This window comes from Sus scrofa, chromosome 2, assembly GCF_000003025.6.
Source record: "Sus scrofa isolate TJ Tabasco breed Duroc chromosome 2, Sscrofa11.1, whole genome shotgun sequence".
Lineage (NCBI taxonomy): Eukaryota > Metazoa > Chordata > Mammalia > Artiodactyla > Suidae > Sus > Sus scrofa.
This window is the reverse complement of record NC_010444.4, coordinates 138,785,411-138,800,947: the sequence shown is the minus strand read 5'-3', so window position 1 is coordinate 138,800,947 and position 15,537 is coordinate 138,785,411. Positions and strand designations below refer to the sequence as shown.

General features: G+C 45.8%; 1 long non-coding RNA gene across 3 annotated transcripts in view; it reads right to left on the bottom strand.

The window, feature by feature from the left end:
* Positions 1-15,537, bottom strand: part of LOC110259494 — a 62,221-nt gene that overhangs the window by 30,490 nt on the left and 16,194 nt on the right. For all 3 annotated transcript variants that reach the window (XR_002341925.1, XR_002341927.1, XR_002341926.1), the window contains one exon: positions 2,710-2,856. This is a non-coding gene — a long non-coding RNA (uncharacterized LOC110259494). The remainder of the gene's footprint in view (positions 1-2,709; positions 2,857-15,537) is intronic.

Below are 15,537 nucleotides of genomic sequence, written 5' to 3'. Positions count from 1 at the left end.
TCCACGAAAGCATTTACAGTCTTTTGTGACATCTACCAGTTCACAAATCCATCCACCTCTGCTAGACAGTGATTTTCTAAACAGGAGGAACTATGTCTTATTCATCACAAATGCCCACTGCTGAGAACAGCACAAACTTGATACATAATTCCTGGAAGGATAAAGGAATGGATAATGAGGGACTATACTCAGCCAAGTAATGTGATCCACTTGGGGTTGCCATGGTAGGTAAGATGGGCTGGAGTTCAGAGGAGGTTAGGGGAAAAAAAGCATCAAGACTCTCTGGCGTTCAGCCACTGTTTCTAGAATGCTTCTGTTACCTTCAGAGGCCAGCCTTGGGCAGGCGAGCCATTACTGTCCACCAGGACATTATCTGAACACTTCATCCGCAGAACCCGAGACAGAGGGCATGTGTCATGATGGGGTCCGGAATGGGGTAGGAAATGCAGGTGCATGATGCCCTCTAGAATGGAGCAGCCTTGGCAGGGGGTCTTGGTATCATGGGGACCATGCTGTTGAGACCCTTCATCCGCTGCACAGCTCTTCTAGGACCCTTACACTCAAGGGTAGGTGGGGTAAAATGTATCTCTTTCTCAAAAGTAGGTGCAGGTCAGTCTTTTGTTTGAGTCCTGAGAGCCCCAAAACCAAGGGAGATGCAGGGGATTGCCAGTCCCTGAGGAAAGGAGGAGCCACCTTGTGCTCAGTGGGTCCAGTCCTGCCCTCTGGGGACCAGAGACAGAGGGGCATACATAAGCCCAAGGGAATGGGGCTGGGGGAAGGGGGTGCTTCCTGCTCCAACTCTTTTCCTGAATAGCAGGAGCCTTAATCACTCAATCCTAGAGGAAGGACTAACCTGACATTTTTATAGTCTGCATGAAATCTAAAAGGTCAAGTTCTGGTTGTTCCCAGCTTATTTTACACACACCCCAACAACTTTACGGAGGTATAGTTTATCTACAATAAACTGAACTTAGTCACAGCATACAAACTGATGAGTTGTGACTGATTTCTGCAGCCACTGCTATGGACTCCATTGTGTTTACTCCAAATTCCTACGTGGAAGCCCTAACCCCTCGAAGTGATTGTATTTGGAGATGGAGCCTATGAGGAAATAACTAAGATAAATGGAGTACCTGACACAATAGGATTTGTCTGCTTATAAGAAGAGGAAGAAACACCAGAGCACTCTCTTTTTCCTTCTCTCTCTGTCTCTCTCCACCTCTTATGTGTATGCGTGTGTCTCTCCTCTCTCCCTCTGCCTCTCTCCCTCCCTGACATGAGAGCACACAGTGAGCATGTGACTGTCTGCCCAGAACATGACCATACTGGTGTCCTGACCTCAGACTTCCAGCATCTAGAACTGTAAAAAATGAGTGTTATTCAAGCCACCCAATCTCTGGATTTTGTTCCGGCAGCCTGAGCCAACTAAGATACTCATGAAACTACCCTATAGTCAAGATACAGAACAATTCCATTTACCTGCCCCAATTTTTTATTTCTTTTACAGTAGACTGAAAAACTTCAAACTTGAGACTAAGAAAGAGAAGTCTGCTGTACAAAAAACAAAAACAGTACTTTCCAAAATGGCCCTTGAAATATTTTGTGGCTTATGATATCATTATGCCAAATTTTAAGGAAGGAAAGATGCCATGATGCAGTCAAAGCTAAGAAATCATGGTAATTCACCTCTGAGCATCCAATGAGGCTGCACGCAGTCGCCAACTCTGAACTGGTTCTGGTTTCCTGTATAACTTCCAGCTGAAGCTTGACAGCTTTTCATCAGAAGCAGCAGGTTCTCAGAGCGTAGGGAATATTCCAGAGTGTTTTGGAAAAGAAGCCCTTGATGCTTTCTGGCCTGTTCTCCCGCCCCCACCCAGCCCCATCCCTCTCTTCTTAAGTCTCAAATTCCCTTCTTTCTTCCCTTTTTTTTGCCGCAGCCACAGCATATGGAAGTTCCTGGGCCAGGGCCTGAATCCAAGCCATAGGTGTGGCAATGCCAGTTCCTTTAACCCACTAAGCCAGGCCAGGGATCAACCTTAAGCCTCTGCAGCGACCAACCTGCTGCAGTCCAGGCGGGTTCTTAACAATTGCACCACAGCAGGAACTCCTGGAAACCCTTTCTTATTCCCTCACCTTCCCCAGGCTGGGTCAGTGCAGCTCCCAGAGGAGAGGGCCTCCAGTGGTTTCCTGCTGTGCCCCCAGGGCAACACGGTGTCCAGCAAGAGCTTCTGCATAGGAAATGTTTGTGGAATGAATCCCAGATTAAATTAAGTGAAAAGGAGTTGACCAAAGAAACGGCAGCCGTTTGAGGTCGTAGATCTTAATATTTAATGCATATTAAGGCAGCCCAGAATGTCATCTAGTAAATTGCCTTTTGATTTTTATGAGATCTCTGGGCAGGCAGGGCTGGCAGAACAGAGAAATTATTCTAATCGCCTAGAGGAAAGACCTGAGCACTGTTATCACAGAACGAAAGACCCTTCTCTGGTCTCATCCACACTTCCAACCCCAGCTCCTACCTGCCCTGCATGCACCTGATGGTTTAGACATGCCAGGCTGCTTATGAGAATTTAGAGTGAGTGTTCTGTCTCTGCTTTTGCCCATGATGTTGCCCTTTATAGAACCAAACTAAAATGGACTCACTTATGTCAGGGACAAAACGCAGTTGGCTAACACAAGCACATTAAAGGAAATGAAACTTAGCCTTACCTAACAAAGGTGAAGGAATTTACAGCTCTTCTCAGAGATCAGAGGAGGACGCCAGCCAATCACCAAATGCCAAGTGTGTTCATGTCATCTCTGGAATTCCTTGTTCCCCTGGCTCAGCTGCCTGATCCAAGTAAGGAAGAAGACCACCTGGCAACCAATCAGCAGAAAAAGCAAAAATGTTGGCATTTACCCCCATGAAAATCCCTCAGTCTGTGAGCAACTCAGAACTCACAGCTTCTTGACCTTGAGTTTCCTGGCCTGTGGGTCAAAACCTCTGCAATAAACTCACCTTTCTGATTTGTTTTACTAGGTTTGCAGAGTCTGGTTTTGACCCGTTTCAGATACGCATGTCCCACTTTGTCCCCTGTAGCCTCCAATTCAGTCTTCAAGTTCAAGCTCAAAGTGTCCTTTCCTTTGGAGCCTTCTCCGAGGCCAACTCTCACAGAGTATTGCCACCTATCTGCCACAGGCAGTCCCCCAACACTTCCACCATCTGCCTCTCGTTTGTCTTTCATGCTAGCCAGTGAGCCCCTTGAGGGATGTTGTTGAGTCTTATCATTTCGTAAAACCACCATCTAATCCAGCCTCTCAATAAACACTTGCAGTGTTCAAATGCCCAATAAACTCTTCTTGCTTTCTCTCTCCCTGACAGAGCAGAGGGAGAGGAGGTAGCTACTGCCATGGGAGGAGCTCAGCTTTAGTCCTGACAGCCTTGGCTTTCAATTCTGATTCATCAGCCTTCTATATTCTATGGCTGTGTAACCCAATTAACACAAGCTAAGCAGTTTTAAACCACCCCTAATTACCATCTCCTGGTTTCTGTAGGTTGGAAGTCTAGGCATAGTGAGCTGGGTTCTCTGCTCAGAGTTTCACAAAGTTGCAGTCAGGGTGTCAGCTGGGCTGAGTTCCTTTCTGGGGCTCAGAACTTTCAAGCGCATATGGTTGTTGGGAGAATGTAGTTCCTTGAGGTTGTAGTGTGGAGACCCCATTCTGTTGCTAGCTGTCAACTCCTAAGGCCACTTGTTCCTTCTCGCACGCTTTCTTCAACCTCGAAGCCAGCAAGGAGAGTGTCTTTCATGTCCAACCTCTCTGATTCTTCCAATCTCTGACTTCTCTTTGACCTCCCCCTGCAGATGTAAAGGTGGGCCCTGTGATTAGGCCCACCTAGATATTTTCCCTACTGATGAACTCAAAGTCAGCTGACAGGCAGCCTTAATGAACGTGCACAACCTTTTGCCATATAGCATAACCTGATTAGGACAGTTCTGACCCATCTTATCCACAGGTTCTGCCTACACTCAAGAGGAAGGAACTATGCAGAGGGGAGGCTCGGTGGGTTCATTTTAGCCTTCTGCTTCCCCCACCTCCTCAGATTACACACCCCTTTTGGAATGTCCGTTTCCTTAGCTGAAAAACTGATAAAATAAACCTACCTCCCAGACTTGTGAGGAAGATAAGTTAAATAAAACACTTGAAAGAGCCACTTAGTAACTACAGGTCTCTTCTCTTCTTGCTTTTTCTGGGTTGCCTGTCACTTAACTGGTCCAGGTTATCCTGAAAACAGATACCAGCTGGACTGCATGTCTATGAAATGACTCTATGAGATGCTTAGTAACTAATGCAGATTCAAAAAAAGGGACTAATTGATACTGTCCAGTGATCTGATTTTGGAAGGCAGTGACAACTGAGATCACCCAGAATCAGCCCATGCCTCAAGTGAAGATGACTTTATAAATACTAAAATCCAAATTCCTTGAGTAGAAGATTATTCCTATAGAAGGCTTAGACCATCATTTATCTTGATAAAAACAAAAAAACCTTGTCCGTGGCATTGAGTTTTAATAGATTAGATGCGATGAGAAAGAAAGCCCCTGGCCATGGGTTTTAACAAACTAGATGCTCTGAGTCAAGAAGTAAGGATGCTGTTAGCTTTCAGGATACAGCTGATACAGGACAAGGCAAGGCTGGTCCTCTCAGCTCTCTTCCTCAGTCAATCCTTGCTGCAGGCATCTTCTGCTTGTGCTGACCTCTGCCCAGCTGCCTGGGGACCTTCACAGTGGTGTCCCATCTGGGTAGTTCTCCTCCAGACATTTCTGATTCTTCCCCACAAAGTCCATCCCTCCTGGCTTCCATCACTTCCGTGCTTTGCTGGGTGCCAGTCTAATTAGGCACAGGAAGAGTAGAGCTGTCAGCCACTGAGAACAACTGAATATGAAAGCATCTTCCTGATTACATCTGCACTTCACAGAGGCCTTCGGTGTTACCTGACCAAAGGAGACTTCCTTCCACCTCCAGGCTCAGATGGACCCCTCTGCTTCCCCAAGCACACAGAGCCAGAGCTCTCCACTCTTGGAATGGAAACCTACTGCTGACAGAGCTCCACCAGCGACACAGGGCATACCACCCACACAGAAGGTCAAGTGCCATCACTCCAAACCCTGGAGACCCCCAATAAAGAATGATCTGCAGTCCCTTGGGTGATGCGCTTCCTTACCCACAGCCCTAAGAGGGGATGGTCCATCTCTTACTTCTCCTGCTCACTCCTACTCAGTCTTTAGCAATTGATTTAGACGCCATATGCTCCAGGAAGCCCCACCCCTCTGCAAGTCTGGGATCGGGGCCTTTCCTGTCCTTTCCCAGCCCCGTCACAGTATTCATCACGCTGGAGGTGAAACAGGCAGGCTGGCCTGTCACTCCAAACAGCTGGTGAACCTTTTTGGATCTCCAGTAGAGTAGCTGGCATTTGCTTAACATTCAAACAGCTTTGCGGAATGGAGGAGGAAAAAAAGAAAGGAAGGGAAGGAAGGAAAGGAGAGCCTGACCATAAAGATGTTAGACTGGGAGTTCCCATCATGGCACAATGGTTAACGAGTCTGACTAGGAGCCATGAGGTTGCAGGTTCAATCCCTCGCCTTGCTCAGTGGGTTAAGGATCTGGCGTTGCCGTGAGCTGTGATGCAGGTTGCAGATGTGGCTTGGATCCTGTGTTGCTGTGGCTCTGGTGCAGGCCAGTGGCTACAGCTCTGATTAGACCCCTAGCCTGGGAACCTCCATATGCCGCGGATGTGGCCCTAAAAAGACAAAAAGACAAAAAAAAAAAAGATGTTAGACTGATGTAGCCTTGAGACAAAGCAGCTGGCTGGGGTATGGAGGAGTGACAAGGCCAATCTAAGCTCCTGGAACATCCTGAAGGAGGAATAGCCACAAACACCTTGTATCGGCACTCCAGCCTGGTGTCAAGGGCAGGCAGCCAGTCCTGGCCAACAGGCTCTGCCATGTATCCACTCTGAGACCCTAGGTCAGTCCTTTCCAATGGAAAAGACTCAGCTTCCCGCTTGAAGAATGTGTGGCATAGCTGAACTCTCTGGCTTCTGCTGTCTATGAGAAGCTTACCCAGAGCAGTAATGCATGGAGTCATGTGATACTCAGCATCCTCTCTGCCCAAAGTCTGGCCCTGAGTTTTCTGCTCGTTATTTATTTAGGGCGGGGGGGAGGGTGTTTGTGAGTAGGTTCATGAATGAGCTCCCCAAACCTGAGATTGAATGAGCTCCCCAAACCTGAGATTGAATGAGCTCCCCAAACCTGAGATTGAATGAGCTCCCCAAACCTGAGATTGCGTCATCAAGACTGAGGTTCACTGCAGCCCTTAAGTGGCCAAAACAAACCATAGCAAATGAAAACTGACTGGAGATGATCAGGAGATGTTTTCTGGGTCAGATCCATCAGTTTCTCCATTAATCCGTTCCATCAGCAGCAATGGTACAGGATTCCCAGGAGAGGAGTCACAGAGAAACAGAGAGGGGCCCATGCTGGTTTCACTTCAGTGTCTGACTCAGTGAATAGGCCCTCATCTGGCACAAATGCCGAAGTAGTGCAGTTTGTGGGCAGAACATGGGTTGTCAGGGTTCCACCCAGACAGGGAAGGAGGACAGACAGCCCACCCTCTGCTCTCACATCCCTCAGAGGAGGAGCTCAGCAACAAAGCAAGCGGTTCCATTCATGTAGCTGAAAATGCCCAGAAAAAGAGAGAGAGAGAAAGTAAGCTAGGGACCATGCTCTCAGATTATGTCACTTACTTTCAAAAATGTTAAAGATAAAACACAGATAAAACATGAGAAAATGTTTATAAGATAGTGTTAAATGAAAAAGCAAGAAAAAAGATTTGTACTTGCAGTGTGGTTATAATTATGCAAACAAACAATCTCAGAAAATTCCGTATAAGGACAAATGATAGCACAGAGCTCTCTAGCTGGTAGAATGATTATCACTGAAAAATTCTTTCTCCCCTTAGCTGATTTTTCTGAAAAGTGCCTATATTTTATGTTGTTAAGAGATACTTAAATATCTTAAAAATAATCATCAGAGAAAGGGCCTTTAAAGGTCATTTAGTTCAGTGGCTGCCAAGCACGTCTTTTCTGAGCACCCAGCTGGCTGCCTCCGAATTTCCAAGGAAGCTCATTAAATATGCAAGGGTCTAGGCCATAGCCCTAGAAATCCTGACAAAGCAAGACTGACACTGGACCCACGAATCTGAGTTCGTTAAGCTGAAGATAAAAAGATTGCCAGGTTATTCCAAAGTGGACCCCCCATGTGTCAGTGCCTGTCCTGGTGCCATCCATCTTCACACTTTGCAGAATGAGGAAATGCAGGCCCCAGAGAGCAGAGTCACCTGCTGCCTATGAGGCAGAAGGCGGACCAGAGCTCAGTACCCATTCTGGCAGAGCACAGCGGACTCTGCGTAACTAGACAAAGAATTTCCAGCTGTGAGAATTTTGTACCCCTTCTGTGTTTCTTGTCATCGTGTGGTGTGGCTCTGAGGCAGACCCTTCTGGAATGGCCTGACCCATGAGACTGTTTAAGAAGGCTTACTGGAGTCAACATGCCCTTCCTGTGACCTTTGATGAACAAAGGCATCCAGCCCTCTGGATCTGAAATGTTGATATGGAGGAGTTGGATAAAAGGGCTCCAATTCTGCCCTCCTTCCCCAAGGGCTAGAATTACAATTTCTGTTTATCACGGCCTTCAGGGCGGAAACTGAAATTGCTCACCCTCCTTTGACGTGAAAGGCTGGTGTGTCTAAATGGCCACAGTGTTCTGGCCAGACCTCTGCTCATTCAGGCGGCTAACCTTCAGCCTGGGAACGGAGCAGAAAGGGCAGGAGCAGGGGAGATGGCCTCAGAAAGGCAGCAGCAGAGCTGCTGAGTCGGTTTTGCGCATGCTCTTCCTAACTGCACCACATGCCAGCCAGGTCCTTCCCAGCAGGGGCCCGTCAAAGCTGCCTTCTCCCTCGTGTACCTCTCATTAAAAGATGTCATCAGAGATGATGGGTGTCAAACCATGTTTTTCTGCCTCCTGTGGACACAGACGCACTGGCGTGGTGCTTCCTTCCCACTCCTGCGGCATAAGCAGCTCCAGCCCCACTATGCGAAGATCGGGAGAAGGGAGGCTGGACATCAGCTGGTGTCCTGGCCAGGGGCTCACTCATGTTACTTCAAAGGAAAAGGGGGTTGATTGTTGGTATATCCAAGGTCTGGAGCAGGGACAGAAAAGCAGTCCAGCAGCAGGCAGTTCGAGGTGCCAGGATGAACAATGAGAGTAATAATGATAGTAGCTAATGGGGCTTTCCCTTCACCCCCACAGCGTCCTTCTCTCCCCTCTTCCTCTCTGGGGAAGAGGGTGATAAGACAGTGTAAGGACACAGAAGGGCGACTGGAGAACACAGGGAGAAAGGAGTCTCCTGGACAGCCCTCCTAGGCAGACTTTGATACTGCAGGTGGATCGGGGGAGGGCCAGGAAATATTCTGCACCACTATCCGGATTCAGGGTGCTTAATCTACTTTCCTTTTTGATGATGGGGTCCCCACCTGTCTTCTCCAACCTTGCAGAGAGACTGAGGGGTTTACATAATACCATGTAAGTCACCTAATCCTTTAATATTTGATTAAAATTGGATCAGATTCCAAACTCAAATGTAATAGTAAACTCGCAACCCACCACCCCTACCAATTCATCTGGAACTTCCTGGGAAGCACTGTGCTGCCCTGGCCATCTCCACGTACACCCTCTTACTCTCTCTGAAGTAACAATTTACTTCCAGCATCTCAGAGCAATAACCATCAATCCACTGCACATTAATCTCACTTCCCTCCAACGCCACCAAGATCTGCATACTCTGTACTTCTTAATTAACAGACTTTATGTTTTTTAGACCAGGTTCAGGTTCAGAGAAAAACTGAGCAGATAGTACAGAATTTCCATATTCCCCTTGCCACTACACACGGTTTCCCTATCAACATCTTGGATGAATGTGGTACATTTGTTACAATTAACTAACATATTACAAAATAATTTATATATAATATAATGTATGCTGTGAACTGATTTATAATAATAATAATTTATACTGTGAACTACTTTACGTCATGATTCAGTCTTCGTGTTGTACAATTCTATGGGTTTTGATGGATGCATATCATGCATCTACCATTACCGTATTGTATGAGTCAGGGTTCAACAGAACCAATAAGAGAAATAGAGATACAGGTTCAACATAACCAGTAAGATGTATTTTTATTTATATTATTAATAGTGAATATTACCTAACTAAATTATTATTTTACACACTCACGGAATCATAAAATAAGGCACTGGCTCATGTAATTATGGAGGCTGCTAAGTCCCCAGATCTTCAGTCAGCAAAGACTCCAGGGAGTTGATGGTATATTTCCAGTCTGAGTCCAAAGGCCTCCTGGTTCAAGACTCAAGCGCTAATGTTTTCCGTTTAAGACTAAAGGCAGGAAAAAACTGATGTCTCAGTTAAAGGCAGTCAGGCAGGAGAAAACGCCCTCTTACTCAAGGGAGGGTTGGGCTTTATATTCAATTGAGTCCTTTAAATGATGTCCTCGCCTGTATCAGGAGGGCATCTGCTTTGTTCAGTCTGCTTTACTCAGTCTCCCCACTTAACAGTTCTTCAGCACAGCCAAAACACCCTCACAGATACACGCAGAAAAGCATCTGACCAAAGATCTGGGCACCCCACAGTGTAATCAAGTTAACACAGAACACTAACCATCACAGGCATCAGAAAGAACATTTTTACCACCCTAAAAAGTCCCTGTGCATAAACTACTCATCCGCCTCCCCCTCCCAACCCCTGCTAACCATTGATATGTCTACTATCTCTGTAGTTTTGACTTTTCCAAAATGTCATTTACTTAGAATCATATGATAATTATATAGAGGGTCCAAAGACGGGGAGAAAATATTTGCCCAACACGTCTGATAACAGACTTGAATCCAAAATATACAAAGTACCCAACATTATAAACAAAAATAATCCGATTTAAAAACAAGCAAAAATATCTGAATAGATACGCTACGAAGGAAGATGCAAATTGGCACAGGAAAAAATCTTCAACCCCACATGTTGCAAAGGAATGGCAAATGACAAGGCTAATGAAGCAGCACTACACAGCTATCAGGATGGCTAAACAACGGACAGCACCAAATGCTGGTCAAGAGCAACGGGAATGCATTCAGTGTTGGTGGGCATACAAGTGGTATAGCCCCCTGGGAAGAGAGTCTGTCAGTTTATTATGAAACTAAATGTAAGACTCAGCAATTATGCTCCTAGGTATTTATCCAATTGAGTTCAAAACATATGTCACAAAAATCCCTGCACGTGAATGGTTATGGCAGCTGTCCTCACAACCACAAAGCTGGAAACAACCAAGATGCCCTTCAAAGGGGGTGGATATAAACAAACTCGGGCAGCACAGCGTGGAGCGAGAGAAGTGGATGAATTTGACCTGCGAAAGAGGTCAAAGCCACACCTTAGCCTGTGAGTCGGCGGAATTACTGGACTCCGTGGAATCTGATAGGATGATGTGAAAGGCGAGTAGGGTCAGCAGATGTCTGAAAAGCACTTAGTACTTTCTGGAAAACAGCAGGTACGGAACACACTATGCTTTCCCTTTCCACATATTCCATAAATCAGAGGGAGCGGCTTGTTGCCTTCCTCAAGTGATGCCTAGGTGTCATCTGCTTCCTGTTTGGTACCCTATCTTTCCATCGGCAGAAGGATGGTGGAATAGCCAAAGTCTGACTTGGAGGGTACCAAAAGACCCACTACTGGGTTCAGGTCAGTTCATCCCACACGTGTTGACACCTGCTGTGTTACTACGACCAGTCTCAGAGAATCTGTCTCACTGGCCAGGGACATACTTTGGATTTTAAGGGGCTCAAATATGGACTGCATTGAGGTGAACTAAAGGCCCCTATTGAATGCAACATTGTTATTAGGGAAGTAAGTCAACAGCCCCACTGACAAGAACCAGGAGGAATCAGAGTTCAGAGAAGATGGGATGGAGGCAAGAGGATTTGGCAATAGAAAGGCTTAGATCTCAAAGGTGGGATGTGCAGATTTCAGGCTGCAGGACTCCTTGGATCTAGAGGCAACATGTGCGCTTCAAATAGAGTGTGAATTTCTGAAACCTGACTGGCTCTCTGTTTGCGATCACATTATTTGCATTCGGGAAGCTCTGAAAAAACAAAACAAAACAGTTATCCTTATAATTTTAATGGACGAGCAAGGCGACTTATTTGGAGTCACCAAAGGAATGCATCATAGGTCTAGGTCAAGAACTCAAGTGTCTACTTTCCACCCAGGAGTCTTTCATCTAGACTGTGTGTCCTTCTCATCTCACTTCTTGGGATGTAAGCAATCTTTCAACTGGCCTTTTAGGACATGATGGAGGACTTGGTGGAGGAATGAAAAGGGCTTTGAGATGAAAAGGAAGGATAAGAGAAGGGTGAAAGATGAACTCAGTGATAAAGAAAAGATAAGGTACCTGAGTCTAAGAAAGGAAAATCCAGAACCCTGGAGAGAAGCAGCAGGGTTCATTGGGGTGGTGAAAAAGCAGTGCCCAAAAAGCTCTCAGGGAGTTGCTCGGGGAACCAGGAGGGAGCCCAGCCTTAAAGGCACTGGTGCAGATGCAGTCTGGCACCATGGCCTGACTTCCTAGTTTGGTCAGGCATTTTTTCATCTCCAGTGGCAGACAACTTAAGGCTTCAGTGAGGCATTTATTAAACATTGGTTCAGGTTAGGCATTTTTCATTCTATTCCAGCCAAAACTGATTTGATATTTTTCTGATGTAAATTAGGCTGGAGAAGTACTCTGGGAAGCAAATTCTGTCTTCTTCCAAGTTCAGCTTTCAACACTCACAATATATCAGTTTCTGCCATTGGTAGATCTAACATGACTGGCTGAGTGTGAATCATCAAAAACCTGATAAAATAGATTATTTTCCCGAAAAGAGGAAAGAGCAAGAAGGCAAACGATAATTCACTGAGTTGATATGTTTACACAGTTCTATCTACCAGGGATATGTATCACATATTCCGATGAATTGTAGGATTAAAAGGTCTTAGAAGAAATGCTGCATGTAGGTCTCTACAGAAAGACTTAAATTCTCAATCAGCTATGACAGCTAGTCTAACTCACTAGGGATTTCTTCTAAGGAGTCTTCTATCCAAAATAAAGAGTAGATTACCGGAAATGAGGTTAGTGGTCACAGTGTGGATCAAAGACTACGTACAGAAAGTGGAGGCTGCTGACTCAGACCAATAAACAAGCTCCTTGGGTAAACCTGAGCAAGTGCCATCCTCTCTCTGTACTGCCTACCTCTCTTCTCAACCGAGGGGGTGGCGTAAGAGCAGAGAGAAAGGAGGTCTCAGCTCTTGTCCCTCCTCCAGTGATTTGAGAGTAGTTACCTGGCAGTGGATGCAGGCTTTGCTTCCAATGTTGATGACAAAAGTGTTGGGGGGGGTGGTTCCCACTGGGGCTCAGAGGACCGCAGGTAGTCTCCGTGAGGATGTGGGTTTAACCCCCAACCTGGCACAGTGGGTTAAGGATCCGATGTTGTCACAGCTGCAGCATAGGTTGCAGCTATGGATCAGATATGATCCCTGGCCTGGGAACTCCATATGTCATGGAGTGGCCAAAAAAGAAAGAAAAATAAAAGTGTTCAGATCCACTCTGTCGGCTGTGACTAGAAGAGAATAGATCTGACTTTCTTGGACTGTAGAATCTTCATGGGGTCAGCCTTGTGATTGCTGCATAGACACTCAATGCATTATTTATTAGCTTGGTGATTTATATAAACCTAGGATGGAATTCTGGCTTCTTACTAGCTTTGAGACTACCTCAGTTTTCTGAGCTCTCTAAAGTAGGAGTGATAACTGTTCCTACTCCATAGGGCTACTTATGTAAAGGAATAACTCTATAAAGTGGCTTACCACACTGCAAATGCTCAAAATTCCCATCTGCAATTATTGTTGATGTTATTCATGATGAAGACATTATTACTTATGTTAACGTCAGTGCACTCTTTCCAAACTTCCTTTCAAAACCTGTCTCCAGGGACACCTCCACCATGCTGGGTGCCAGGCTAAGTATAGGGGTGGAGAGATGCCTTCAAAGGTCTTGGGAAAGTGAAAGAGCCCAAAGTCTAAGTAAGAGATTTCCCAAAGTGCTTCAGGAGGGGTTGGAAGGGGTACAGTGATGAACCAGAGGAAGTGAACCAGAGGAAGGGAAGAGAAATCAGCTCTGCCCTGGAGATCAGGGAACACTTCATGGAGCTGGAATTACAGCCTTGGAGGGTGAGTTCACTGGATACATAAAGAAGGAACACAGCTTATCCTGAGGTGACAATAAGGGTCAGCAGCCCAGCGTGTTGCCTTGGTCCCAGAGGGGCACTTGAGTCATGAATCTGGTGGAAAGACTTGCACGGTGGGCCAGGGAATAAACACAAAGACGATGAAATGTTTTATTAGTGAGTCCCATCGTCCCATCTATATACTTTGTCCCCTCCGGACAGAAGTAGTTTTACCCAAAGCAAAGGAAGCTTATAATTTAGGTCTTGGGAGAGGTCTAGCAGTCTTGACACACTGTCATATGCTTCAGTGGAATTTGAAAAATCAGATATTTGAACCACAAGTGGTTGAAAAATCAGATATTTGAACCACAAGTGGTTGAGGCTATCTCTTCTCATGCCACCTTCCTTTCTGTCACTTTCCTCCTATTCAGACAGTGCTGGAGGAGCTGTGACAACTTTTTTTGGATGTGGCTCAGGAGAAGTTGATTCCTGAACACACTGTTTGGGTCTAGTGGGATGTGTGTATGGATGCACCATCATCTCTGTGCAGAGGCACTGCCAGCCATCTGGTGCAAGAACGATACCAGGCATGCTGCCACTACCACTCTGCTCATTCACCTGGTCCTGTGACAGCCAAGGCACGCACTACATACATAGACACACGCTTCAGGGGCCTGCCACTGGAACTATGGGAACAGGGGAAGAGGAACGGGTTTAAAATACAGAGCTGGAAGCCAGCTCTGGAAGGCTTCTTCATTAGATATATACAATTCTAAGTGGAGAATTTCGTTTGCACCTTGTCCAAATGGGCAGGGGTGCAATTACAATCACACCACATACATGTTTACCTTTTTTGAATGGAACCATGTGAAAAAGAATGGAGCCTATGTTTGAAGGGCACGAACCTGAAGTGGTGCCACAGTGAGGACGTGTGTGAAGGCACATGTGTTACGTATTCTAACCATAATAAAAACTATCTTTTTTAACCAACTCTGCTAGAAGACTGAACTATCTCCCTGTCTTGCTATAAAAATTCTCCAAAACTGTGATCAATATGAAGAGGTACTGAATATACAGGCAAAAACTGAAGGAAAAATTACTCAAGAGGTGTGCCCAACAGTTAATACACATTATGTCATTTTTCTGGATTCTTATCTGTCATATTTAAAAAGTTGTAGTTTTTTTAGGAGTTCCCGTCGTGGCGCAGTGGTTAACGAATCCGACTAGGAACCATGAGGTTGCGGGTTCGGTCCCTGCCCTTGCTCAGTGGGTTAACGATCCGGCGTTGCCGTGAGCTGTGGTGTAGGTTGCAGACATGGCTCGGATCCCGCGTTGCTGTGGCTCTGGCGTAGGCCGGTGGCTACAGCTCCGATTCAACCCCTAGCCTGGGAACCTCCACATGCTGTGGAAGCGGCCCAAGAGATAGCAACAACAACAACAACAACAACAAAAGACAAAAAGACAAAAAAAAAAAAAAAAGTTGTAGTTTTTTTAGAGCTCTTTCCTCATTCTAAATACTCACTTTCATACATCTAATTTCTACATGTACAATTTTTTCTTTTTCTTAAAGAAAAACTTTCAAATGCATAAGGTTCAGATCCCCTAAGCCCTGGACTGACTCTTGTCCACAGGCTGAGTCCTTTTCTATGTATTCCTTCTCCACAGAAGAAATTGCTGAAAACCTCCATAATCTTCAAAATAAAAAGGCTCACTTCTGCCTCCCTGTGCTCTCCAATTTCCCCTTTCCTTTCCCATTTTCATTCCTTGATTCTCCATTCCTTTGTTCTGCCCCTTCCCTGCCATTCTGGATCGCTTTTCTCCTCTACTGTCTATATTTCACGCTACAGCCTCTCAACCAGTGGATCAGAAACTTCATGCAGGTCTTAAATCCTAACTTAGTATGTTTCCAAAAGGATTCAACAAATATGCAACATTCTCCAGCCCCAACTTCTCCAGCCCTCAGGTGTTCCTCTTTCTAGAGCTCTGTGGTAGATATTCTTCCCTCGGCCACCCTTTACCTTCCTTTCAAACAGAACCTCATCTTGTAGGCAGTAGCAATATAAGGAAAGACTGGCATTCTCTCCTCGCCAGGGTGAGTGGTGTATGCTGGCCAGGTAACCCCAGTCATTTCTAACAGAGATTGTGCTGGATGTGAGGATGTGACCTGGTGTGG